The 27292-nt window shown below is 42.9% G+C and overlaps 1 protein-coding gene across 4 annotated transcripts in view; it reads right to left on the bottom strand.

Annotated features, from left to right (window-relative positions):
* The window catches only part of ppp1r16b (protein phosphatase 1, regulatory subunit 16B), a 163498-nt gene extending 137889 nt beyond the window's left edge, over positions 1-25609 (bottom strand). The window contains exon 1 of one of the 4 annotated variants that reach the window (XM_078554960.1): positions 25517-25609. The gene's annotated coding sequence lies outside the window, so the exon portion shown is untranslated. Of the gene's footprint in view, positions 1-1281; positions 1301-13624; positions 13839-25516 lie in introns of those variants that run through there. The other 3 variants (XM_078554959.1, XM_078554961.1, XM_078554963.1) reach the window with 3 other exon arrangements.
* Positions 25610-27292: the final 1683 nt, after the last annotated feature.

Here is a 27292-nt window from a genome sequence, read left to right as displayed (position 1 = left end):
TTGTCTTTGTCTACATGTGTATAAAAGCTGTCTACAAATGCTACCATTTGTCAAATTGGCCACACATTGCTGTCTGAAGATATCACAAGAATGCACCTTCTCATAAAAACTGAACTGAAACCGGAAAAGAGATTTCCTTAAAACACAAAGACACTTAAAGATGCTCACACAAAAGAGCTTTGAACATAGGAACACATGAATTAGGAGCAGGAGCAGGCCACTCAGCCCCTCGAGCCTGCTCCGCCATTCAATAAGATCATGGCCAATCTGAACGTAACCTCAACCACACATTCATGCCTATCCCTGATAACCTTTCACCTCTTTCTGATGGAACTTCTGTATAACTTGAGACTCAGTAACTCTTCTCATGGTTCTTTTGCCAATTAACTCAAATCTGTGTCCTCCCTATTTACCTTATCAAAACGCCCCAAAATTCTGAACACATCTACCAGATCTCCCATTAATCATCTCTCTTCTAGGGCCAACAAGTGCTAACTTATCCAGACATACATTTAACACAGTTAGTTTCAAATCAGAAATCTTCACTTGAAGCTAGTTAAATGCAAAGAGTAAATTAAACAACCGTCCTGATCTTCATACATCGCTTACTAAAACAGACTGAATGATTTAAATGCTAAAAGGTACAACATAAATGCAAAATGTGGTTTTCATTTTTTAAAAAAAAGGAAACTAGAAATGTCATCCACAACTGCAGGCCTCCTCCTCTAAACGTTTAAAAAGCCTAACGGAGAGCTCCAAGAACACGAAATGGGCAGTGTCACTGGGCTGCATTGTTCATGCTTCCTAATCTACAGCCAGTCACAGGCAGTGAAGAGAGTTACCTGTTGCAATTGTCTTGTATAACAGGTCACTGTTGAAACACAATCAGAAAGCATGGCTCCACCTTCCTCATTTAATGCAATGGCGAGATGAAAAACATCTCAAAGAGAAATTTGGGTCTCTTTCTCTTCCTAATTTATAAAACTCTGGGTTTTAAACTTTTAAAATTCTAATTGTTCTTTTTTACATGATTGATTACAGAGAGACCAAAGCTACAAGGGGCCATAAAGAACAATGACTTATATTTATATAGCGCCTTTAATGTAATGAAACATCCCAAGGCACTTGATAGGAGCGTTACAAAATGAAGTACAACACCGAGCCATTTAAAGAAATATTAGGTCAGATGACCAAAAGTTTGATCAAAGAGGTAGGTTTTAAGGAGCATTTTAAAGGAAGAAAGTGAGAGTTGGAGAGATGTAGGGAGGGTATTAAACGTACCAATAAATCCAACAAGGAAATTCAGGAGAAACCTCTTTGCCCAGAGAGTAGTTAGAACATGGAGCACACTACCACAAAAAGTAGTTCAGCCAAGTAGCATAGGTGCCTTTCAAGGGAAACTAGATAAACACGTGAGGGAGAAAGGTATAAATGGATATAGGCTGACAGGATTAGAAGAAGAGGGGCTGAAAGGAGGCTCATATGGATAATCAGCAACACAAATCAAATGGACCGAATGGCCTGTTTCTGTCCTGCAAATACTGTGGAATTACAATAATAGCAATTTTACTACCAACATCATCCTGCATGATGCAACCTATTTAAGTCTATTAGTGCACAATGCATCCATCCCTTGAAAGCTCTTTTCTCGGATCAGTAAGTGATATAAGTGCTAAAATCAAGAGTAGGCACCAGTCGCTGTTGACAGAAGTGTTTTTCCACCTCTGGGACTTGGGGATCACATGCAACACCGTCTGAAGAGATAAAGTCTCCGAGATGTCTCTGCATGCTGGAATTTAATTTTTTTTTTATATCAGTTTTCTCCATTCTTCACTTTCTGTTAACTCCTTATGGATGTAGAGCTCCACAAGTGCTGAACATCCTCTTGTACTTCATTAAAGTGAGCTTTGGCCGCCATTGCAGTAGGGAAATTCTACCGTAGACAGCCTCAAGACTCAGCCAGCTCATGTCCCCATGTGATGGCCACATAGGGGCACTTCCAAATGATCCAAGAACAGGAACCTGGGCCAACTTTCCTTTTCCCAAAACAGAGATGCAGAGGCCAATAATGGCATTCCTACTATCCTGGATGAGATTAGGTAAATCAGCACAGGCAAGGGGCAACATTTAGAACAAAGAACAAAGAAAAGTACTGCACAGGAACAGGCCCTTCAGCCCTCCTAGCCTGCGCCGATCATATTGCCTGTCAAACTAAAACATTTTGCACTTCCGGGGTCCAAATCCCTCTATTCCCATCCTATTCATGTATTTGTCAAGCTGCCTCTTAAACACCACTATCGTACCTGCTTCCACCACCTCCTCTGGCAGCGAATTCCAGACACTCACTACCCTCTGCGTAAAAAACTTGCCCCGCACATCTCCTCTAAAGTTTTCTCCTCTCATCTTAAATCTATGTCACCTAGTAATTGACTCTTCCACCCTGGGAGAAAGCTTCTGACTATCTACTCTGTCCATGCCACTCATAATTTTGTAAACTTCTATCAAGTCGCCCCTCAATCTCCGTTGCTCTAGTGAGAACAATCCGAGTTTCTCCAACCTCTCCTCATAGATAATAACCTCCAGACCAGGCAGCATCCTGGTAAACCTCCTCTGCACCCTCTCCAACGCCTCCATATCCTTCTGGTAATGTGGCGACCAGAATTGCATGCAATATTCCAAGTGTGGCCTAACTAAGGTTCTATACAGCTGCAACATGACTTCCCAGCTTTTATACTCAATACCCCTGCCGATGAAGGCAAGCATGCCATATGCCTTCCTGACTACCTTATCCACCTGCGTTGCCACTTTCAGCGACCTGTGGACCTGTACACCCAGATCCCTCTGCCCATCGATGCACTTAAGGGTTCTGCCAGTTACTGTATAATTCCTTCCTGTATTAGACCTTCCAAAATGCATTACTCGCATTTGTCCGGATTAAACTCCACCTGCCATTTCTCCGCCCAAGTCTCCAACCGATCTATATCCCGTTGTATCCTTTGACAATCCTCGTCACTATCTACAACTCCTCCAACCTTAGTGTCGTCTGCAAACATACTAATTAGCCCAGTTACATTTTCCTCCAAATCATTTACGTATACTACAAACAGCAAAGGTCCCAGCACTGATCCCTGCGGAACACCACTTGTCACAGCTCTCCATTCAGAAAAGCACCCTTCCACTGCTACCCTCTGTCTTCTATGACCAAGCCAATTCTGCATCCATCTTGTCAGCTCACCTCTGATCCCTTGCGACTTTACCTTCTGTACCAGTCTGCCAGGGACCTTGTCAAAGGCCTTACTGAAATCCATGTAGATAACATCCACTGCCCTTCCATCGTTGATCATCTTTGTCACTTCCTCGAAAAACTCGATCAAGTTAGTGAGACACAACCTCCCCTTCACAAAACCATGCTGCCTCTCACTAATACGCCCATTTGCTTCCAAATGATAGTAAATCCTGTCACGAAGAATCTTCTCCAATAATTTCCCTACCACTGACGTAAGGCTCACCGGTCTGTAATTTCCTGGATTATCCCTGCTACCCTTCTTAAACAATGGAACAACATTGGCCATCCTACAGTCCTCTGGGACCTCACCTGTAGCCAGTGAGGATACAAAAATTTCTGTCAAGGCCCCAGCAATCTCCTCCCTTGCCTCCCTCAGTACTCTGGGGTAGATCCCATCTGGCCTTGGGAACATATCCACCTTAATATTCTTCAAGACGCCTAACACAATTTTTTGATCTCAACATGATCCAGGCTATCTACACACTCTTTCCTAGACAAATCGACCGCTAAGTCCTTCTCTTTGGTGAATATTGATGAGAAGTACTCATTTAGTATCTCTCCCATTTCTTCTGGCTCCACACACAGATTCCCACCTCTGTCCCTGATTGGGCCTACCCTTTCCCTGGCTACCCTCTTGCTTTTTACATATGTATAAAAGGCCTTGGGATTTTCCTTAATCCTGGTTGCCAATGATTTTTCATGACCCCTTTTAGCCCTCCTGACTCCTTGCTTAAGTTTCTTCCTACTTTCTTTATATTCTCCACGGGCTTCATCTGTTCCCAGCCTTCTAGCCCTTACGAATGCTTCCCTTTTCTTTTTGACTAATCTCACAATATCCTTCGTTATCCAAGGTTCCTGAAACTTGCCATGCTTATCCTTCATCCTAGCAGGAACATGCCGGTCCTGAATTCTTATCAACTGACGTTTGAAAGCCCCCCACATGTCAGTTGTTGATTTGCTCTCAAACATCCGCCTCCAGTCTATATTCCTCAGTTCCTGCCTAATATTGTTATAATTAGCCTTCCCCAAATTAAGCACCTTAACCCGAGGACTCCTGTTATCCTTATCCACCAGTACCTTGAAACCTACTGAATTATGGTCACTTTTCCCAAAATGCTCCCCTACTGAAACTTCGACCACCTGGCCGGGTTCATTCCCTAATACCAGGTCCAGTATTGCCCCTTCCTTAGTTTTACTATCTACATATTGTCTCAAGAAGCCCTCCTGGATGCACCTTACAAATTCTGCACCATCTAAACCCCTAGCACTAAGTGATTCCCAGTCAATATAGGGAAAGTTAAAATCACCCACCACAACAACCCTATTGCTTTTACATCTTTCCAAAATCTGCCTACATAACTGTTCCTCAATCTCCCGCTGGCAATTGGGAGGCCTATAGTAAACCCCCAACATTGTGACTGCACCCTTCCTATTCCAGAGCTCTACCTATATTGCCTCGCTGCATGAGTCCTCCGGGGTGTCCTCCTGTCGTACAGCTGTGATATTCACCTTAACCAACAGTGCAACTCCCCCACCTCTTCTACATCCCTCTCTATCCTGCCTGAAACATCTAAATCCTGGAACGTTTATCTGCCAATCCTGTCCATCCTTCAACCAAGTCTCTGTAATAGCAATAACATCATAGTCCCAAGTACTAATCCAAGCTCTAAGCTCATCTGCCTTGCCTGTTATACTTCTCGCATTGAAACAAATGCATTTCAGACCCCCAGTCCCACTGTGTTCAGTAATTTCTCCCTGCCTGCCCTTCCTCTTAGTCCTACTGGCCATATTCACTGGTTCCCAGTCATTTATTTCACCTGCTGACCTATTGCTCTGGTTCCCACCCCCCTGCCATACTAGTTTAAACCCTCCCAAGTGACACTAGCAAACCTCGCAGCCAGGATATTGGTGCCCCTCCAGTTTAGATGCAACCCATCCTTCTTGTACAGGTCCCACCTGCCCCAGAAGAGATCCCAATGATCCAGATATTGGAAGCCCTCCCTCCTACACCATCTGTTCAGCCACGTGTTCAGCTGCACTATCTTCCTATTTCTAGCCTCACTGGCATGTGGCACAGGGAGTAATCCTGAGGTTACAACCCTAGAGGTCCTGTATTTTAACTTTCTGCCTAACTCCCTGAACTCCTGCTGCAGGACCTCGTCACTCTTCCTGCCTATGTCGTTAGTACCAATGTGTACCACGACCTCTGGCTGTTCTCCCTCCCTCTTCAGAATGTCCCGTACCCAATCAGAGACATCCTGGACCCTGGCACCAGGGAGGCAACATACCATCCTGGTGTCTCTTTCACGACCATAGAAGTGCCTATCTGAGCCCCTGATTATAGAGTCCCCTATGACAATTGCTCTTCTGTGCTTTGACCCCCCTGCTGAACAACAGAGCCAGCCGTGGTGCCACTGCTCTGGCTACTGCTGTTGTTTTCCCCTGATAGGCCATCCCCCCCAACAGTATCCAAAACAGTATACCTGTTAGAGAGGGGCACAGCCACAGGGGATTTCTGCACTGACTGCCTGCCCCTTCTAGCGGTCACCCATCTATCTCTCTGTATCTTGGGTGTGACCACGTCTCCAAAACTCCTGTCAATGACGCTTTCCGCCACCTGAATGCTCCTAAGTGCATCCAACTGCTGCTCCAACCGATCCATGCAGTCTGTGAGGAGCTGCAATTGGGTACACTTCCTGCAGATGTAGTTGTCCAGGACACTTGAAGCATCACAGATTTCCCACATCCCACAGGTGAAGCACTTCACCCCAGCAACTGCCATTTCTAGAACTATTTAATATTATTATTATTATTTCTGGAATATTCTGGGTCTGCAAGGTCAGCCACCTAGATCAGAAGCTATCAAGTTTGGATCTTTGGCTGTGACTGGGTGAGCTTGCTGAGCTGTCGAGGGAGGATGGATTTAAGATACTTAAGTGAAATGAGCAATGTATATTCAAACCTAAGGCACTTCACAGAGGCATTGCAAAAATGGATAGGAGTAAGAGTGAGAGAAAGTTGGTGGTGAGGATGCAAAGGGAAAATGTTACAGCAGAACAGCTGACTGAATGGTTTTTATCTTGGGGATGAAGAAATCAATGAACCCTTCGTAGTTGAGGTGGGCAGAACAGGCCACAGAAGCTTAATGAGGCAGCTGGTGCTACATAGGAGCCAAGATTTATGATTCCAGAGTAGTGGACTGCCTTGGCAGAGCACAGTGTAGAATTCAATCAAGTCAAACTATATGATGCACAGCCATGCTTAAGTATGTGTCCCTTAGGCCTGAGAGAACAAACTCAGTGGCCATACTGGAGCAGGGGAGCTGGTGAGAACAGAGATTGAAGGTTTTTGTTGGGAGTAAGGGCAATGAAAGGTTAAGTGAGGGAGTAGTTGAACAAATCAACAGCTGTGAGTAGAGGGCTAAAGAATAGATAATTGGGAATGTGGGTGATGAGGGATATTAAGAAACGACCATAAAGTTGTGTTGTTGGTGATTGAAAACACAGGAGGAGAAAGGCCAAGGAAAATGGCAAGGTTAAGCAGTTGATTGCGGATCTGGGTAAAAGAGTTTACACAGAGGTTTAAAACATAAACACTGTGATACACGGTTCCCTATTTAAAGTCCCATGGTTGGACAGTGTACAGGGAGGTTTAAGTTCCATCAGATCTATGGTATTATTGACCTAGAGTTGTTAACGTTAAAACTGGGTAGCAAACAAGTAAAATATTCCTTTCCTAGCAGTGATGAACAGCGCACCTCAATGAGCCCAACAATAATTTTAAAAATACCAAACTCTTAAGAAATAAATTATGACTGAAGATCTTGAATATGAAGGATTTACCAATGTCAGTTAAATATATATCTGGCATTATATGGTTCCCTCATACAGGATTCTTAAACCCTACCAAAGGATTAAAAAGCAGGAAAAATAACGCAATTCAGTCAATACTGGAGTATAGTCTTGATTCTACCAATAAATACCTCAGAAGAATAGTTACCTACTTGGTTATTTTTTTCGCCATTTCTTCAGACTTAATGTTTAAATCCAACATAATTAAAAACAAAAACAAAAACAGAAACAGAAATACCTGGAAAAACTCAACAGGTCTGGCAGCATCGGCGGAGGAGAGCACAGTTGACGTTTCGAGTCCTCATGACCCTTCAACAGAACTAAGTAAAAATAGGAGAGGGGTGAAATATAAGCTGGTTTTGGAGGGGGGGCGGGTGGGAAGAACAAGCAGCCAGTAATAGGTGGAGATAACCAAAAGGTGTCACAGACAAAAGAACAAAGAGGTGTTGAAGGTGGTGATATTATCTAAAGGAATGTGCTAATTAAGAGTAGAAGGCAGGACAGACAAGGTACAGGTAGCTCTAGTGGGGGTGGGGGAATACCAAAAGGTAGAGATAAACAATGGGTGGAAATACATTTAAAAATAATGGAAATAGGTGGAAAAAGAAAAATCTATATAAATTATTGGAAAAACAAAAAGGAGGGGGAAGAAACGGAAAGGGGGTGGGGATGGAGGAGAGAGCTCAAGATCTAAAATTGTTGAACTCAATATTCAGTCCAGAAGGCTGTAAAGTGCCTAGTCGGAAGATGAGGTGCTGTTCCTCCAGTTTGCGTTGAGCTTTACTGGAACAATGCAGCAAGCCAAGGACAGACATGTGGGCAAGAGAGCAGGGTGAAGTGTTGAAATGGCAAGCAACAGGGAGGTCTGGGTAATGCTTACGGACAGACCGAAGGTGTTCTGCAAAGCGGTCACCCAGTCTGCGTTTGGTCTCTCCAATGTAGAGGAAACCGCATTGGGAGCAACGAGTGCAGTAGACTAAATTGAGGGAAGTGCAAGTGAAAAGCTGCTTCACTTGAAAGGAGTGTTTGGGCCCTTGGACGGTGAGGAGAGAGGAAGTGAAGGGGCAGGTGTTGCATCTTCTGCGGTCACATGGGAAGGTGCCGTGGGAGGGGGTTGAGGAGTAGGGGGTGATGGAGGAGTGGACCAGGGTGTCATGAAGGGAACAATCCCTACGGAATGCCGCTAAGGGGGGTGAAGGGAAGATGTGTTTGGTGGTGGCATCATGCTGGAGTTGGCGGAAATGGCGGAGGATGATCCTTTGAATGCAGAGGCTGGTGGGGTGATAAGTGAGGATAAGGGGAACCCTATCATGTTTCTGGGAGGGAGGAGAAGGCGTGAGGGCGGATGCGCAGGAGATGGGCTGGACACGGTTGAGGGCCCTGTCAACCACCGTGGGTGGAAAACCTCGGTTAAGGAAGAAGGAGGACATGTAATTAAAAACAAATGTGCTTATTGTCCTGCCCAATAATTACCCTTCCAGATAAAAGCAAAATACTGCGGATGCTGGAAATCTGAAATAAAAATAGAAAATACTGGAAAAACTCAGCAGGTCTGGCAGCATCTGTGGAGAGAGAAACAGAGTTAATGTTTTGAGCTGAAGAAGAGTCATAAGGACTCAAAATGTTAACTCAGTTTCTCTCTCCACAGATGCTACCAGACCTGCTGAGCTTTTCCAGCATTTTTTGCCTTTACTACCTGTCCAGCAAGCACACGGACACCTGATCTACATTCGCAACTTGGAGAGGTCCAATGTCATTACTGCCATAGGGGAGCTCTCATGGCGCAATGGTAGCGTTCCTGCCTCTGAGCCAGAAGCTCCGGGTTCAAGCCATAATGGCAATGGAAGGTACGTTCATAACATGGCCAAACAGTTCGGTTATCAACCCGCAAACCCTTCCAATACACAGACGGTAAGAGTGGGATAGTCTCCTGGTCAGCCAGAACAGTGGGTTTGCTGCAGCACAAAAGCTTCCCGAAGTTAAAAGATTCCACACGCAGGTTCTAACCATGGGCTGTGCTCCACGGCAAGTGTCCCCCTCGCCTTGAGTCCCCCTCACTTTGAGGGACTACCAGAAAGAGAGTTACCACCTCTATTAGGAATTCACCTGCACGATCAGGCAAAACCTCAATCCTCCAAACACAAGGAGTGACACCAAGGACATCTGTGAAGCGCTCACAGTCTCACTTTTCCAATATACTTTAGCTCTTCCCCATGTTCCACCCACCATGTTTTAGTGACAGGGCACAGAGAGATTTGTTCCCAGGCCAGGAGACATTGCAGGGTTACTTGAGGCAAACGGCCCTGCAATTTCCCCTTGCGCTGTTTGAAGCAGTATTTGAAATCTGCCTGACACCACCCAGAGTGACACCATTGAGATTAGCGGGGCAGGGAATTAGGAGCGTGGGCCTACGTTCCACCATTTCATGGCACGGCACTCTCAGCGAAGGAAGTTAAAGTAGGGCGGAGGTGGCACTTATACTGAAAAATACTGTGCCCAGGGTTATAAAATAGCATTGGATGCCTTTAAAGGGAAGCCAGATAAGTATGTGAGGGAGGAAAGGAATAGAAGGATATGCTGACAGGATGTGATGAAGTGGTGCATAAACACTGACAGAGATTTGTTGGACTAAATGGTCTGTTTCTGTGCTGTAAATTCTATATTATTCTATGTATGTAAAATTAAGCATTCAGATCTCATTACTTATTTTTCCCTTTCATAACATCACATGTCAATCTGCTGCAAAGAGGCTGCTGGAGGGGACTACAGGCTCAGTTCTTGGCACTAGCAGTTGATGTAATGCAAGTCTTTGTTTCATTTTAGACTTACAAAAACATTATCTAATTGGGAAAGCTGACCTATATTCCGGCTTCCCCTAAATACTTGGAAACATTCTCACTGACTGATGGCCAGTTAAACCAATGAGTCATTTTTCCTCTTGTGTTTCAACGAATATAAATTTCAAAAACACTGCTGTTCCCTCCAAAAGCTGCAGACTCTCATTAGCCGTGAACAGCCAGCGTATTTTTTTTATTATACAAAAAAAAATGAGTTTTTCACTGCATCCCAGAACTGAAAGTGAAATTATTATAATCAATCATTCTCCCAAACACCTAAAATCTTAAATGTCATACTTATTAACCTTAAAAAAAAAATTGTCATTTTTTTCCCTCACATCCGACCCACCCACCTGAATTTTCCACTCTCCTGAAGGTCCTGCCTCATGCTGCGCCAGTCTCCTTCTGGCTATTCTTCCTACGTGATCCTATTCTTCCTACGTGAGCCTAGATGCTGAGTGTCACCAGACCATTGAACCTTGGCAGGCATCACAGCTAAGTCCAAGCCTTTTCTCACCCAAGGGCTTCATCGCAGGGTTCGCTGCATAGAGAGAAGGAAAAATATTCCCGGCTGATCTTTGAACCTCCTACCCCAAATGTCAACTGTAGCACCCAAACTGCTGTCTCAGAGATTCGCCAACTCAGGCTAGTGATGAAACCTCCTTGTTTTATCAGAAGAGGTGGCAAGTTAGATATGGCCGAGGGAAACCATTCAGCCTTGTAAACAGCCACACTGAAAGGCCCAAAGTCCCTTCTTGTCCCACTGCACCATTCTATTCCCTTCTTTCAAAGCTAATGACCCAGTGTATCTCTAGGCATTCTTCATAATTCAGATAACTAACAGTGAGGATCAGCCTGGTTGCTCCTCTCATTCACTAACTCTAGTGCTTGAATGCCTCCCTCATTTCTCAGTAACTAAAACCGGACATAGATGTGATCTGACCAGACCACAGTAAGGAACGACTTCATGAACAGGCTCACAATTCATGCAATGAATGTCATTTCACAGAAATCCTCAATTGAGAACTCAACTTCTTTTTGATTGTGATCCGGAGAGCTCACCTCACACAAATGGGTACATACTGTACATAGAACGTATCGTACACAAATAGGCCATTTGGCCCACCAGGACTCAGCTCCGCATGAGCCTCTTTCTGATCCCCTTCATCTAACCATCAGCCTAACAGAATGAGATGAGTCACGGCCAGACTGAACTCCTGGCCTAATCTTAAAGGGGAAGGGATTGGAAAGGAATTTCCTACCAACACACCAGCGGAGTTATCGCTCCCTCTACCAACCTTCCCGTTGCCCCATTAAATACAAATTGCTGAATCTGCTTCTGAGGTTTGATTGGGCATTCATTGCGGCTCAGCTACATGGGAGAGAGCTACAGCTGTGTTGCTGCCCACTCCCAGTCCAAATTTGCAGTGAGCAGCCTCAGAAGTGACAGGCTCACTAACTTATCCATTCTTGTAACCAATTACATCAGATGCCAAAAAACCAGCTGGACAATCAGCATGGAGATTAATGGGATTTTCAGAAAACCTTGTTTCGCTAGGTATACCCTGCAGGCAATGGAGGACAATAAACTATGTTTCTTGAAATATGTTCCAATCCTGTAATCATTTCTCCTGTTAGTTGCTCAACATAAAGGACTCTGCTAAATGCAATATCTTACAGTCAGCACCCCATCATCCTCATTATAAATGCCCATCCAATATCATTCCAGCCAACAATTCCGATCAGCTGCTGACTGACTTCACCACAGCAATTGAGGTCACTCATTCAATAAAGGCCTGTTTGACCAGTAGATCAACTGAACAGTTAAGTAAATTGGGAAATGGAGCAGGGCTGCATACTGATAAACCCCATTGTCTGTCGGCAGACAAACGTGAAGATTCCTACAAAAACCTTCCGTAGGTCCAACTTTCATTTCAGTGCTCACCTTTGCCGTACAGAGAAATGTCTCATAGCCGTTTTTTTGCCCCCCATTAACTTCACAAAAGACCAATGCCTTACCTTGGTTGTCCAGCTCTGTCGGTCTGCCCACTCCCACCTCTCTGAATGTGGTCAGGTTCTCTACACCATTCACTACCCTGCCAGATCTGGAAGTTAACATTGAAGATGCTGTCGCGATTTACAGACAACCCTCTCCCAATACAGTTTTTGAATAAGTGATCTCATTTGACCACTTTTACCCAGTCTCATGAAAATCAACAAGTGCTTCAACATGAAGATTGCTGCAATTTAAGGCAAGGAGGTTTGGGCATCTATCCAAAGTGATTTTTCCCCTCCCCACAAAACAGGGTTAGCAAAAATAAATAATAAATGACAGATTTTAAGTCAGCTGTAACTAAGCAGTGGGTATCATGTGGTGCCCTTGTTCACATTGCAGAAAGCTTCCAGCTAGCGTGCAAACACTCCATGCTGGTACACCCAAGGTCACCCTGGCATCTAACTGAAAATCAAAATATGGGCAAGTGGATAGATATCTCCCCTGGCAATCTCACACATGCAGGACTTGTAAATGGCCAGAGCCACAGCACAGCCATCAGGAAAGGATCGGGTGTGGGCGGGCGCGCAATCATGCATCACAGAATGAGGCCATTTGGGCTATCGTGCCTGGGCTAGCTCCCTGAAAGAGCGGCTAATTGGTCACAATCCTCTGCTCTCCCCCCCCCCCTACATCCCTGCAAAGTGCTGAGCGTAAGCTATTTCTTGCATAGAAATTAGACTGTGGCAAGTATCAGAGCGAAGGCTTACTTGACAGCAAGTCTGGGCAGGTCAGGCTATCATTTTGAGACCCAACCTTTGACATTATAGAAATGGGAATCCAATTGCCCAGAGGAGACCCATGGTGTTACGTGGACATTTGGACAAGATATTGGAAAGATTAGTTCATACCCTTGACCAGTGAAGGCACTGGGACAAGGGGTTTTTAAATTGGCTCTAGTTCTGACAAATGTCAAAAACACTTCTGTGCTCCCCGACACATGCACAATTTATCACAAAATTGACCCCTGGAAACCAACGGAGTCCATGTCTGATTCTCCATCTGTGCCAGTCTGAGCCGGAGTTCTGGAGTGCTGTTAAAGTTAACTTCAATGCCCCTGGTCCAAGATGGAGAAAATGAGTCATGTCCTATTCCTAATCACTATCTTGCGACCCTTCCTATAAAGGGTTCAGATAAAGTCAAAGTTATTGGTCAATGTGATGCCCTTCACAGTTGAATAGCCTGACGACAACAACCCTCCCCCCGACGTGGGAAATGTTCTACTGGGTGAGGCACCTCACCTCACGCATTGTGAAACCAGCCACATCAGGCGAACTGAAAGAATTTTACTCGATATCTCAAAAGTGTCACATAAAAAAAAACCCACAATCTATGACTTTTGTGATTTATGTATCAATCTGAATCTCACGTGAATTACACTTTACACCAATTGATAGAGGTAGGTGTAAAACAAAAAGCGTGCAGTAAGTTACATTATACGACGAAATACTTGACAAAAATGAGATTGAAGGCTCTAATTGCTCCCGAATTAGATCAGATAAATTTTGGAATACATTGAAATAAAATGTTAAGCTGTCTCTCACACACACACACACACACATTCACAGAGAGAAAATGAAAGCTACAACCTCTTTACCTCTTTGAAGTCCAACAGACGACACGATCTGAGCTGAGCTGCTCCACAATATTGAGTGGGGGAAAAGGGGGTTTCACAGCCCAGAGGCTAAGCAACAGGCTGCAGGGAGCCTTCCATTCCAGCGCTCACAAGAGGGTGACAGTTCTCCAGCAGGACCCGATCCACTCACGCACACAAAAACCCGGCACAGATCGGCTGTCAAGAGACTTGCGGAGTTAGGCAGAAGTAATGAGGAAGGGGGAGGCAACCTTCTCCCCCTCCCCTGGGTCGGGTTAGACAGGACAGAGCCCCGAGCGCCTGTTCGGGTGGGCTGGACAGGCTGCTTGCACTGGAGAAGACATGGGGGGGCTAAGGGAGAGGCAGAGACTTGGCGGCGGGAGAGGGGCTGAGACTGAATTGATAATCACCGATGCCTTGAGCCGGTAGGTGGGGTGAGTTATTCGCCAATGTGTTAAGCCGGTAGGTGGAGTGAGTTATTCACCAGTGCATTCAGCCTGTAGATTGGAAGACGTCTTCATCAACCTACTAAGTTGTTCGATCGAATGAGTTGCCCACCAGTGCACTTAAATTATGAAATGAAGTAGCCACTGATGGATCAAGATGACAAAGGGGGTGTTATTCACCAATGCATTGACCCAGTGGGATGGGGAAACTTAGCGATGGATCCCAGTTTGGACACTTGTGTGTGTCAATATATTGAGCCAGTGGATGGGTTTTGTTACTTCTCCATGTGGAATACTATGGTTAGATATCAGGCAAACTATTCAAATATCCATTAACACTTTCAAAAAAAAAGTGCTGGATAAATATCCCGGAATGTAATTGATGATTATGGGAGTAGTATGGAGAGCAGTTACGAAATAATCCAGAACATTCGTGCTGGTGGTGTTCCAGGGATGATACAAGGATTTTTCTCTGGAGGGCAGCAAGTCAGCATTAAATAGTGAAGAGGAGTAGCTGGATAAATATTCTGGCGTTTTTGTTTGATTAGCTTAGGTAATTAAAGAATATCTATACAAGATATAGCCCCGCTAGGCTTGAAATGGACAGGGCAGAACCAATGGTAGTGTAAGGCTCAATAGAGCAAGTGGAATTGATGAACCAAGTGGCTTCCTGCTTCCTTACATTCTTATTTTGGATTGTGCCAATTAGTTGGGCCAAATTTTCCAATTATAGCCCAGCGCCAGTTGGATGGGCAGTTATTCAACAATGTGTCATGAAAGTTGATGTGCTCTTGCCTGCAATGAGATGATTAAATCAACTGATTGTTCAACAATCTACTGTCCTGGCAGAGGCTACTGGACTCTAATTCACTGTGCCAGTTAGAGGAAGTGAATTACTTTCCCTTGCACTGAGGAATGTAATGACTTCCTACTGCAATGTTGTGGTAGATGTGCGCACTGGCTGTCTCTGAAGTGTAATGACATTAGTCCATATCATCCAAGCATGGAGGCTGATAGAGTCTCTTTGTATTAGTTAAAACACATCTGTGCCACCTCACTCCATCTACCAGTTAAAGAAACAGCCTCAGCAAGAAACAAGGAGTATAAAGGTGACAGGTAATGACAATTAAGTCAAAAGGAACGATAATTAAATGAGAATCAACACAAAGAAAAATTATATTTTGCAATAAAACCAGAAATGAAAAGATGGCAAAAACAGAAAAAGCATATGAACATACAAATTAGGAGCAGGAGTAGGCCCCTTGAGCCTGCTCTGCCATTCAATAATATCACGGCTGATCTGACTGTAACTTCAACTCCACATTCCCGCCTACCCCTGATAACCTTTCATCCCTTGTTTATCAAGAATCTATCTACCCCCACCTTAAAAATATTCAGCCTTTGCTTCCACCACCTTTTGAGAAAGAGTTCCAAAACTCACCACCCTCAGAGAAAAAAAATTCTCCTCATCTCTGTCCTCAATGGCCAACCCCTTACTTTTAAACAGTGGCCCCTAGTACGAGATTCTCCTACAAGAGGAAACAACCTGCCCCTTTCGACCCTGTCAAGACCCCTTAGGATCTTATATGATTCAATCAAGTCACCTCTTACTCTTCTAAACTCCAGCGGATACAAGCCTAGCCTGTCCAACCTTCCCTTATAAGACCCTAGCCAAGCTGTTCCAGTACAGCTGCAACACTGGCATCTACCCAGCTATGTGGAAAATTGCCCAGGTATGTCCTATACACAAAAAGCAGGACAAGTCCAACCCAGCCAAATTCCGCCCCATTAGCCCACTCTCAATCATCAGTAAAGTAATGGAAGGGGTCATCAACAATGCTATCAAGCGGCACTTGCTTAACAATAACCTGCTCGCTGATGGGCAATTTGGGTTCTGCCAGGGCCACTCAGTTCCTGACCTCGTTACAGCCTTGGTTCAAACATGAGCGAAAGAGCTGAACTCCAGAGATGAGGTGAGAGTGACTGCCCTTGACACCAAGGCTGCATTTGACAGAGTGTGGCACCATGGAGTCCTAGCAAAACTGGAGTCAATGGGAATCAGGGGAAAACTCTCCGTTGGAGTCATACCTAGCACAAAGGAAGATGGTTGTGGTTGTTGGAGGTCAGCCATCTCAGCTCCAGGACATCACTGCAGGAGTTCCTCAGGGTAGTGTCCAAGGCCCAACCATCTTCAGCTGCTTCATCAATGACCTTCCTTCCATCATAAGGATAGAAGTGGGAATGTTCACTGATGATTGCACAATGTTCAGCACCATTCGCGACTCCTCAGTTACTGAAGCAGTCCATGTCCAAATGCAGCAGGACCTGGACAATATCCAGGCTTGGGCTAACAAGTGGCAAGTAATATTCACGCCACACAAGTGTCAGGCAATGACCATCTCCAACAAAAGAGAAACCAACCATCAACCCTTAATGTACAATGGCATTACCATCACTGAATCCCCCACTATAAACATTCTGGGGTTACCATTGACCAGAAACTGAAATGGACTAGCCATATAAATACTATGGCTACAAAAGCAGGTCAGAGGCTAGGAATTGTGTGATGAGTAACTCACCTCCTGACTCCCCAAAGCCTGCCCACCATCTACAAGGCATAAGTCAGGAGAGTGATGGAATACTCCCCACTTTCCTGGATGAGTGCAGCTCCCACAACACTTGGGAAGCCTGACACCTTCCAGGACAAAACAGCCCGCTTGATTGGCACCACGTCCACAAATATTCACTCCCTCCACCACCAATGCACAGTAGCATCAGTGTGTACCATCTACAAGATGCACTGCAGGAATTCACCAAGGCTCCTTTGACAGCACCTTCCAAACCCACAACCACTACCATCTAGAAGGACAAGGGCAGCAGATAGGTGGGAACATCACCACCTGGAAGTTCTCCTCCAAGTCACTCACCATCCTGAGTTGGAAATATATCACCGTTCCTTCACTGTTGCTGGGTCAAAACCCTGGATCTCCCTGCTTAACAGCACTGTGGGTGTACCTACACCACATGGACTGCAGCGGTTCAAGACCACCACCTTCTCAAGGGCAACTAGGGACGGCAATACATGCTGGCCCAGCCAGCAAAGCCCACATCCCGTGAATGGATAAAAAAAATCTGCCCGATCTGATCTGCTTCCAATGTATTTACATCCTTCTTTAAATAAGTTGACCAATACTGTACATAGTACTCCAGATGTGGTCTCACCAATGCCCTGTATAACTGAAGCATAACCTCCTCACTTCTGTATTCAATTCACTCGCAATAAATTATAACATTCTATTAGCTTTCCTAATTACTTGCTGTACTTGCATACCATTCATGCACTAGGACTCCCAGATCCCTCTGTATCTCAGAGCCCTGCAATCTCTCACTATTTAGACAATAAGCTTCTTTTTTATTTTTTTGCCAAAATGGAAATTTGACACTTTCCCACATTATATTCCATTTGCCAGGCCTTTGCCCACTCACTTAACCTATCCCTGTCCCTTTGTAGCCTCCTTGCATCCTCTTCACATCTTACTGTCCTACCCATCTTTGTGTCATCAGCAAACTTAGCAACCATTCCTTTGGTCCCTTCATCAAGTCACTTATATAAATTGTAAAAAGGTTTGGCCCCAGCACTGATCCCTGTGACACACCACTTGTTACATCTTGCCAACCGGAAAAAGACCCATTTATGCCTACCCCCTGTTTCCTGGTAGCTAGCCAATCTACTATCCATGCCTATATGTTACCCCCTACACCATGAGCTTTTATTTTTCACTCTAACCTTTAACGAAGCACCTTATCAAATGCCTTCTGAAAATCTAAATACAGTGTATCCACCTTCCCCTTTATCCACAGCACATGTTACTCCTTCAAAGAACTCCAATAAATTGGTTAAACATAATTTCCCTTTCACAAAACCAACGTTGTTGACTCTGCCTGATTACGCTGAATTTTTCCAAGTGCCCTGCTATAACGTCTTTAATAATAGTTTACAACATTTTCCCTACAACAGATGTTAAGCTAACTGGCCTGTAGTTTCCTGCTTTCTGTCTCCCTCTCTTTTTGAATAAAGAAGTTACATTCATTATTTTCAAATTTTGGAAAGTTAAAAGCAGTGCATCAACTATTTCACTAGCCACTTCTTTCAAGACCCTAGGATGAAGTCCATCAGGACCCAGGGACTTGTCAGCCTGCAGCTCCAACTATTTGCTCAGTACCACTTCCCTGGTGATTGTAATTTTCCCAAGTTCCTCCCCTTCTTCCATTTCCTGATTTACAGATATTTCTGGGATGTTACCTCTATAGTGAAGACCGATGCAAAATATTGGTTCAATTCATCTGACATTTCCTTATTTTCCATTATTAATTCACCAGACTTTGTTAACCCTTTTCTTTCTTAAAGATCTATAGAAACTCTTACTATCTGTCTTTACATTTCAAGTTAGCTTTCTTTCTTTTCCTTCCTATCAATATTTTAGTCATTCTTTGCTGTTGTTTATTTTCTGACCAATCTTCTGACCTGCCACCCATCTTTGCGCAATTATATGCTTTCTCTTTAAGTTTGATATTATCTTTAATTTTTTTAGTTAAACATGAATGGTGGGTCCTCCCTTGGAATTTTTCTTTCTTGTTGGAATGTATCTATTCTGTGTATTCTTAAATATCCCCTTAAATGTCCATCACCGCATCTCTGTTGACCTATCCCTTAACCTAATTTGCCAGTTCACTTTAGCTAGCTATGTTTTCATGCCCTCATAATCGCCTTATTTAAGTTTAAAATACTAGTTTTGGACCGACACTTCTCTCCCTCAAACTGAATGTAAAATTCAATCATATTATGATCGCTGCTACCTAGGGGTGCCTTCACAATGAGGTCATTAATTAATCCTTTCTCATTGCACAATACCAGGTCTAGTATATCTTGTTCTCTGGTTGGCTCCAGAACATGCTGTTTTAAGAAACTATCCTAAAAACAGTCTATGAATTCCTCTTCTAGGCTACCTTTGCCGATCTGATTTTCCCACTCTATATGCCGATTAAACTCCCCCATGATTATCACTGTACCTTTCTGACAAACTCCCATTATTTCTTCCTTTATACCCCACCCTACTCTATTGTTACTGTTAGGGGGCCTTTACACCACTCCCACAAGTGACTTCTTGCCTTTATCATTTCTCATTTCTACCCAAACTGTTTCTACATCCTGGTTTCCTGAACTTAGGTCATTCCTCTCTAATGTACTAATACCATCATTAATTGAGCCACCCCTCCACCTTTTCCTAGCTTACTGTCTTCCCTAAATGTCACATACTTTTGAATATCCAGGTCCCAATCTATGCCATCGTGCAGCCATGTCTCTATAATGGCTGTCAGATCATATTTCTTTATTTCTATTTGTGCTCTCAGTTCATCTGTTTTGTTTTGAATGGTACATGCATCTTTAGCTTTGCCCTTTTATTATTTTTGTGATGTCTCGCCTTATCTGCTGATTTATTCTTAGATTTGCACTTCCTATACTCTCTGTTCTTTCCTGTTATGGTCTGTTTATTTCCCACATTAATACCATTCTCTCTTGTCTTTTCTCTGCTCTTTGATTTACCGCATCTTCCCAAATTTGATCCCTTGCCCTCACTGTTTCATTAAAAACCCTCTCTACTTCTCTAGCTATGCAGCGTGCTAGAACAAAGGAGAAAAACAAAACTGAACATAGCCGGAGCCCAAAGTCGTGGTAGTTTTAATGTTTACCCAACCAAGTAAATAATAAATTAAAAGAGACAATCTCCCAGAAGTATATGGATTCTGTTGGGATGTTTGAAATAACTTCAAAAGAAAGTTTAACTGGAGGGGGAAAGAAGAGAGAACACCAGAAAAACAGAGGAAGAGAAAGCCTGACACAAGCGCAGAGTTACTAGAGATAAAACAAGACACATTCTGTATTGGAAAGTAAGAATCACGGGGGAAGAGGAAATTAAACCCTCCCTCAAGCTAACAAAGATAACCTTCAAGAAATTGTGGGCTGGGCACATGCTAAACCACACCACCAAATGCATGGGTACATGCATATATCCTGGGTTTTAACTTTTTGTGTTTATTTAGTCGTTAGCTATTTTCAATTTACTTTGCTGTTTCTAAGTGCCTAAATTGTCATGCTTCAAAGTATAAATTTTTGTTATAACTTTATAATGCTACGATTGTACTATATGTTTAAACAAATGGTTAAATAATAATAATCAATGAAGCGGATAAATAGAAATTTTACACTTAGAATCACAGAATGATACAGGACAGGAGGAGGTGGCCATTTGGCCCATCAAACCTGTGCTGGCTCTTTAAAAGAGCCATCTGATTAGGGTTATAGTAGCATAGTGATTATGTTATTGAATTTGTAATTAGAAGTCTTAACTTGTAATCTAAAGGTCTGTACCAATAATCTAGAGGCATCCATTCAAATCCCACCATGACAGCATTGGAAATAAAATTAAATTAATTGGATAAAATCTGGAATAAATATCTATCATTAGTAATGGTGACCGTTAAACTGTTGGATTGCTGAAAAGACCCATCTGATTCACTCATTTAGGGATGGAAATCTGCTGTCCTTACCTGATTTGGCAAAGATGTGACTCCAGACCCACAGCAATGTGGTTGACTCTTAACTACCCTCTCAAATGGCCTAGCAAGCCACTCAATTGTATTTAAGTAGCTTGCTTACCACCACTTTCTTAAGGGCAATAGCCCTTAAGCTTTGCCCTCATGTTTCTGATGCTTCTTTTGCCAATACCTTAAATCTGTGTTTTCTGGCTTCTGATCCTTCTGCCACTGGAAACAGTCTTTCCTTGTTCACTCTATCTAAACCCTTAAAGATTTTGAACAGCTCTACCATATCTCCCATTACATCATGTGTCAGAAGTCTCTCAGCGTTGCTACCATTTTAGGTTCCCTCCTTTTTTTTATTTGCTCATGGGATGTGAGCATCACTGGCTAGGCCAGCATTTATTGGCCATCCCTAATTGCTCTTGTTGAGAGGACATTTTAAGAGTCAACCACATTGCTGTGGGTCTGGAGTCACATGTAGGCCAGGCCAGGATGGCAGATTTCCTTCCCTAAAGGTTATTGGTGAACCAGATGGGTTTTTACGACAATCGGCAATGGTTTTATGGTCATTCCAGATTTTTTCTTGAATTCAAATTTCACCATCTGCCGTGATGGGATTCAAACCCGTGTCTCCAGATCATTAACCCGGATCTCTGGATTACCAGTCCAGTGACAATACCACTATGTCACCTCTTCCCCTCTCTTCTCTAAGGTTTTGATATGCTTCCTAAAGTATGGTGCCCAGAATTGTCCAAGAAATTCCAGCTGGGACACAACTAGTGTTTTATTAAGGTCAGCATTCATTTCTTGCTTTTGTACTCTGTGCCCTTATTTATAAAGCCAAGGATCCTGTAGTTTGTTTTTTAAAGAACCTTCTCAACTTGTCCTGCCACTTTCAAAGGCTTGTGTTTTGGAAATCAGTAGCAGTAACAATGTTGAAATATGCAAAGATTTTATAAATATATTAAGAGAAAAAGAGTTTTATGGGGATAACGGATTTGTTAAATTAATACATTGCAGTTGGTTACAAGGTAAAGGTGGGGGGTGACCTGATTTTCGAAAGTGAAAACTCGGACTTCCTGAGGTAATGCTCCCTCGTAATATGCACAGGTTTCCCTCTGCAGCTCCTCAGGTGCAGCACCTCGTGAAGTGACCATAAATTAGTGCCTTTTCCTCTTTTCTAATTTGATTCTCCACCCAAATCCCAAGGAAACCACGCTGTGCGGATGTAAACAAGTTGCCTCACGCCTTCCTGCCACCCATTTTCTGCCCGCCTCAGCCAGAAGTGCTATCCACGTTATCCGGAAATGTGTGTCGTGTTGCAGGGCAAAGTGACACACTGAGCAGGCTGCAGGGCAAAGCAGAACACAAACTGCACCTACTGCAGAGAAGAGCAGCAGATCTAGAATATATACGCAAACCTCAATTCAATTCATACTCGTTCTGTTACTGCAGAATAGATAGGAAAGTTGAAAACCAGCACTTCATTCTTGGATCTTAATAGAAGTGGCTAGTGAAACAGCTGATGCGTTGGGTTTTAATTTGTCTGAAAGTCCCTGGATTCAAGGAAGGTGCCGTTAGATTGGAAAATAGCAAATGTAGCTCCTGTATTCAAAAATGGAGGGAGACAGAAAGCAGGAAACTATAGGCCAGTTAGCTTAACATGTCATAGGGAAAATGTTAGAAGCTATTATTAAAGATGCTATAGTGGGGCACTTGGAAAATTTCAAGGTAATTAGGCAGAGTCAGCATAGTTTTGTGAAAGGGAAATCATGTTTAACCATTTTATTGAAGTTATTTGAGGAAGTAACATATGCTGTGGATAAAGGGGAACCAGTGGATTACTGTACTCAGATTTCCAGAAGGCACTTGATAAGGTGCCGCATCAAAGGTCATTGTGGACAATTAAAGCTCGTGGTGCACGCATAGAAGATTGGCCATCTAACAGGAAACAGAGGATAGCCATAAACGGGTCTTTTTCTGGTTGGCAAGATGTAACAAGTGGTGTGCCACGGATATTAATACTGGGGCCTCAACATTTTACAATTAATATAAATGACTTGGATGAAGGGACAGAAGGTATGGTTGCTAAATTTGCTGATGATACAAAGCCAGGTGGGAAAGTAAGTTGTGAAGAGGACATAAGGAGGCTAAAAAGGGACATAGATAGGATAAGCGAGTGGGCAAAGATCTGGCAAATGGAATATAATGTGGGAAAATGTTGAACTGTCCATTTTGACAGAAAAAATAAAAAAGTAGCACATCATCTAAATGGTGAGAGATTGCAGAGCTCTGAGATGCGGAGGGATCTGGGTATCCTAGTGCATAAGTCACAAAAAGCTATTATGCAGACGCAGCAAGTAATTAGGAAAACTAAACGAATGTTATCATTTATTGCAAGGGGAATTGAATATCAAAGTAGGGAGGTGATGTTTCAGTTATGTAGCGCATTGGTGAGACCATATCTGGAGTACTGTGTACGGTATTGGTCTCCTTATTTAAGGAAGGGTGTAAATGCATTAGAAGCAGTTCAGAGAAGGTTTACTAAATTAATACCAGGAATGGGCGAGTTATCTTATGAGGAAAGATTGGACAGGCTAGGCTCATGTATGTTGGAGTTTAGAAGAGTAAGAGGTGACTTGATTGAAACAGACATGATCCTGAAGGGTCCTAACAGGGTGAATGTGGAGATGATGTTTCCTCTTGTGGGAGAATCTAGAACTAAGAGTCACTGTTTAAAATTGAGGGATTGCCCATTTGAGACAGAGATGAGGAGAATTTTTTTCTCTCAGAGGGTAGTGAGGCTTTAGGACTCCCTTCCTCAAAAGGCAGTAGAAGCAGAGTCTTTGAATGTTTTCAAGGCAGAGGTACATAGATTATTGATAAACTAGGGGGTGAAGGGTTATCAGGGTTAGACGGGAAGTTACAGTCAGATGAGCCATGATCTTATTGAATGGCAGGGCAGGCTCGAAGGGCCTAACTCCTAACTCGTATGTTCTTATGTAGGTTTGAGCCATTTTCAGGAAATTGTCGGGACACCAGGATGTTTAATGAAAATCCGGGACTGTCCTGGTAAAACCGGGACTTCTGGTCACCCTGAGCAGAGGAAGAGGGCAAAAAATAAATAAATCAAAGGGAGGAACCGATCTGATTTAATACCTGAAAGAAAATTAGAAATGAAGGAAAAAACTGGGATTTCAGATAGACAAATCTGCAGGACTTGATAGTTACCACTCTATGCCATTATAAGATGTGGGAATTGTGTCTTTGGATTGGAAAATTGCATTTAAGAAGGAAAGAGGAAACCACCCTTTGTGTGATGGTTTTCCTCTTTTTGAAAAGAGGAAACCTGTCAATTTAACATAATTTCTGGGAAAGTTACTGAAAACTATCACAATGTGAAAGACCACAGACTGATATCAACTGATCTCAGCTCTGCAAACCTCTCCACTTTTCTACCTCTCTCTCTCTCCTCCTTTAAGATGCTCCTTAAAACTGACCTCTTAGCTGATCCAACACCTTGCATGGCTCGTTGTCAAATTTTATTTGATGATGTTCCTGTGAAGCACCTCAGGATGTTTTATCACATTAAAGGAGCTATGTAAGTACAAGTTATCATTCGTGGTGTTGATCCCTAATATGGATGGATGAAGAGGGTTGGATATTCAAGTTTGCAGATGATTGCTAACTTAAAAGGCACAGAAGGTTGTGTAGGTAAAGACAGGAAGTTACAAAGCGACATGGGTAAAGGATTTTTATTCATTCATGGAGTCTGGGCATCCCTGGTTAGGTCAGCATTTATTGCCCATCCCTAATTACCCTTGAGGTGGTGGTGAGCTGCCCTCTTGAACCCCTGCACTCCATGTGGTGTAGGTACACCCACAGTGCTGTTAGGGAGGAAGTTCCACGATTTTGACCCAGCAACAGTGAAGGAACATATTCCAAAGTCAGGATGGTGTGTGGCTTGAATCGAGTGGACTAAACTGTGGCAGATGATGTTCAAAGTGAAAAAGAGTGAGGTTTACCACTTTTGATCCAAGGAAGACAATTTGGAATAATTTCTTATTGGTGAATGATTAGGAACTGTGAAGGAACAAAGGGATTTAGGTGCCCTTGTGTATAAAGTATTAAAATCTAGTGTTCAGGTACAAAAAGGTGAATAAAATATTGGCCTATATTCCAAGGGGGCTAAAGTACAAAAGGGAGTAAATTATACTTCCATTGTACACAGCCATGGTCAGGCTCTATCCGGTGCACTGTGTTCATCCTTGGGCACTGCATCTCAGGAAAGCTACACTGACCTTGGAGGTACAAATTCAACTATACTGTGGCTTAAGGAAGTTAAATTATCGGAACAGGTTGATAAACTTGGCTTGTATTCCCTTGAGTGTGGAAGACTGCAGAATGACCTGAACAAGGTGTTTTAAAAGATTAGGGTAGATAGAGAAATTATTTCCTCTGGTTGGAGAATCCAGAACAAGTGGGAAATAATCTTACGTCAGAGCAAGGCCAATCAGAAGTGAAATCAGGAAGCACATTCAAAGCAAAGAATAAATGGAAGTCTGGAATTCATTTCCCCAAAAGACTGTAGACATTAGCTCAATTGAAATGTTCGAAAGCTGAAACTGATTAGTTTTTTTTTTAGGTGGGGATATGGATCGCAGGTGAGTAAACAGAGTTGAGGTGCAAATCAGGTACGATCTGCCTGACTGGCAGAAGGTTCAAGGGGCTGAATGCCATACTTCTGTTCCTATGGAGCTCCAACGTAATGTGCTATTGACAGATAGGTACAAATACCCTGTCTTGAATATCATTCTCAGCCAGGAAGTACAGAGTGGAGGCTACTCACTTCAGAGCGGGCAAGGGAAAACTGTGGGAAATGGTCTTTGGGCATCTTTCTTCTGTTTTGTGCTGGTCTGTTTACAGACTAGGATTGGTAGGTAGGTGTAGGCATGAAGTCATTGACTTGCCATCTTGGTAACTGTGTGCCAGCTAGAAATGGAAGGGAAGAACGGGGCAGAATTATAAAATAGATATCAGAAAAATAATTGGACACCAGCACAATTGGAATTTAAATATAATTTCACTTTCAGATAATACATTGGAAAAGATAATGAATCTAATTTAGTGACTTCTTTATTACAATTAACTATATTATTTATGAAGAATTTCAGCACTCATCAAGGTGATAAATAGCCATGCTGGGAAATTCTAAGGGCTAACCATGCGACTACGTAGCCTCGTTACAAGAACCATTCTATGACAAACAGAGATGGCAGGAACTCCTGCTTTTAATCCTACCTCTCCAACCCCAACCAAACTAATTTTGCTGGGAGCTATGTGATAGAAAAAGCTACACACCATCCCACAGGTTGTGGGGAAAGGACAGGGAAATGTGAATCAGTGGGTAGTTCTGTCAGAGAGGCAGCAAATTCGCAAGAGGTCAAATGCAGTTATTACATTCCAGAAAATGAAATAAAAAATGTGCATTACTTAAATAGAAGGCCATTACAAAATAAGATAACAGGATACGGTGCATATGATTTCTCTTAAAACAAATTCCTGATGCCATCTTTACTTTCAAAGCAGATACCCAACAGAAGATGAATACTTCCTCACAGAGAGAGTTCTAAAGGGATCATAAGGCCAACTCTAATCATTGCCAGGCACCTCTTGTCTCGATCAAGAATATTACTGTCATGAGGCCTGACGGAATGTTATCAGCCTGCACTACGTGCCAAAGGAATGATGTATGTTACTTACGAGCAAATCTAACAAAAATAATAACTTATCAGTGAGGAAAGAAAAATACTCTGACTGCAAGAGACACAGAGCTAACCTAGAGACTGAAATCCGTGCTCACCTTTCAATACCAAACTTTTTTTTTTACAATGTTCAGATCCAGCGAGCCAACTTACCATGAATATATAATATTTGCTCTGGTCTCCTCCCACGGTGGTCAGATTGGCGTTTGGTTACCATAGAAGTGAGTTTTGAAACATTCCTAGTTTTACCTAGCGGGAATTCATCCTCTTCTTTACTCTGTAGCCCCTAATCCACCATATGTGATAACCATAGTTTAGCTGCATGAGAAGGCAAGGTTCTGTGTAGACGCTGTATCAGCATAGAAATAAAAGAGAACTAATGGAGGTAGGACAAACAGACTTCTAATCTTGAATAATACAAACCTCCTGAATGCTTAGCTGCATTTTCATACAGTTCATGTAAACTGAAGCTTGGCACCTATCAATCAACATCTTACTAACAGAAAACAAGAATTCAATTGTATAGCATAATACTTTTTAAAATAGAAACGTGCCTTTCCTGGGATTGTTTATAACGCTGTAGAGAAATTGCTGGAAAATTCAGGAGCCTGGATATTATTCTGTTCCCATCAAGGCCACAAGCTTTATTCTTGAGGGGAAAAAAAAAGGCGGTCACTCCCAAAGAAATGTGTTTGCTTTGTATTTTTGAGAAAAATGATTAGTATTAGAATAATTTAATACATAATTACAGCAACCTAGGTCCAAAAAATCAGATTATTTGGCAAAGTCAACCAATCCTAAAAACTCTTTCCACAAATAAATTTGTGGTATTTATAACTAAAGTTGCTGCTTTCACAAAA

This window comes from Cetorhinus maximus, chromosome 13, assembly GCF_964194155.1.
Source record: "Cetorhinus maximus chromosome 13, sCetMax3.hap1.1, whole genome shotgun sequence".
NCBI lineage: Eukaryota > Metazoa > Chordata > Chondrichthyes > Lamniformes > Cetorhinidae > Cetorhinus > Cetorhinus maximus.
This window is presented reverse-complemented; position numbering and strand designations above follow the sequence as displayed.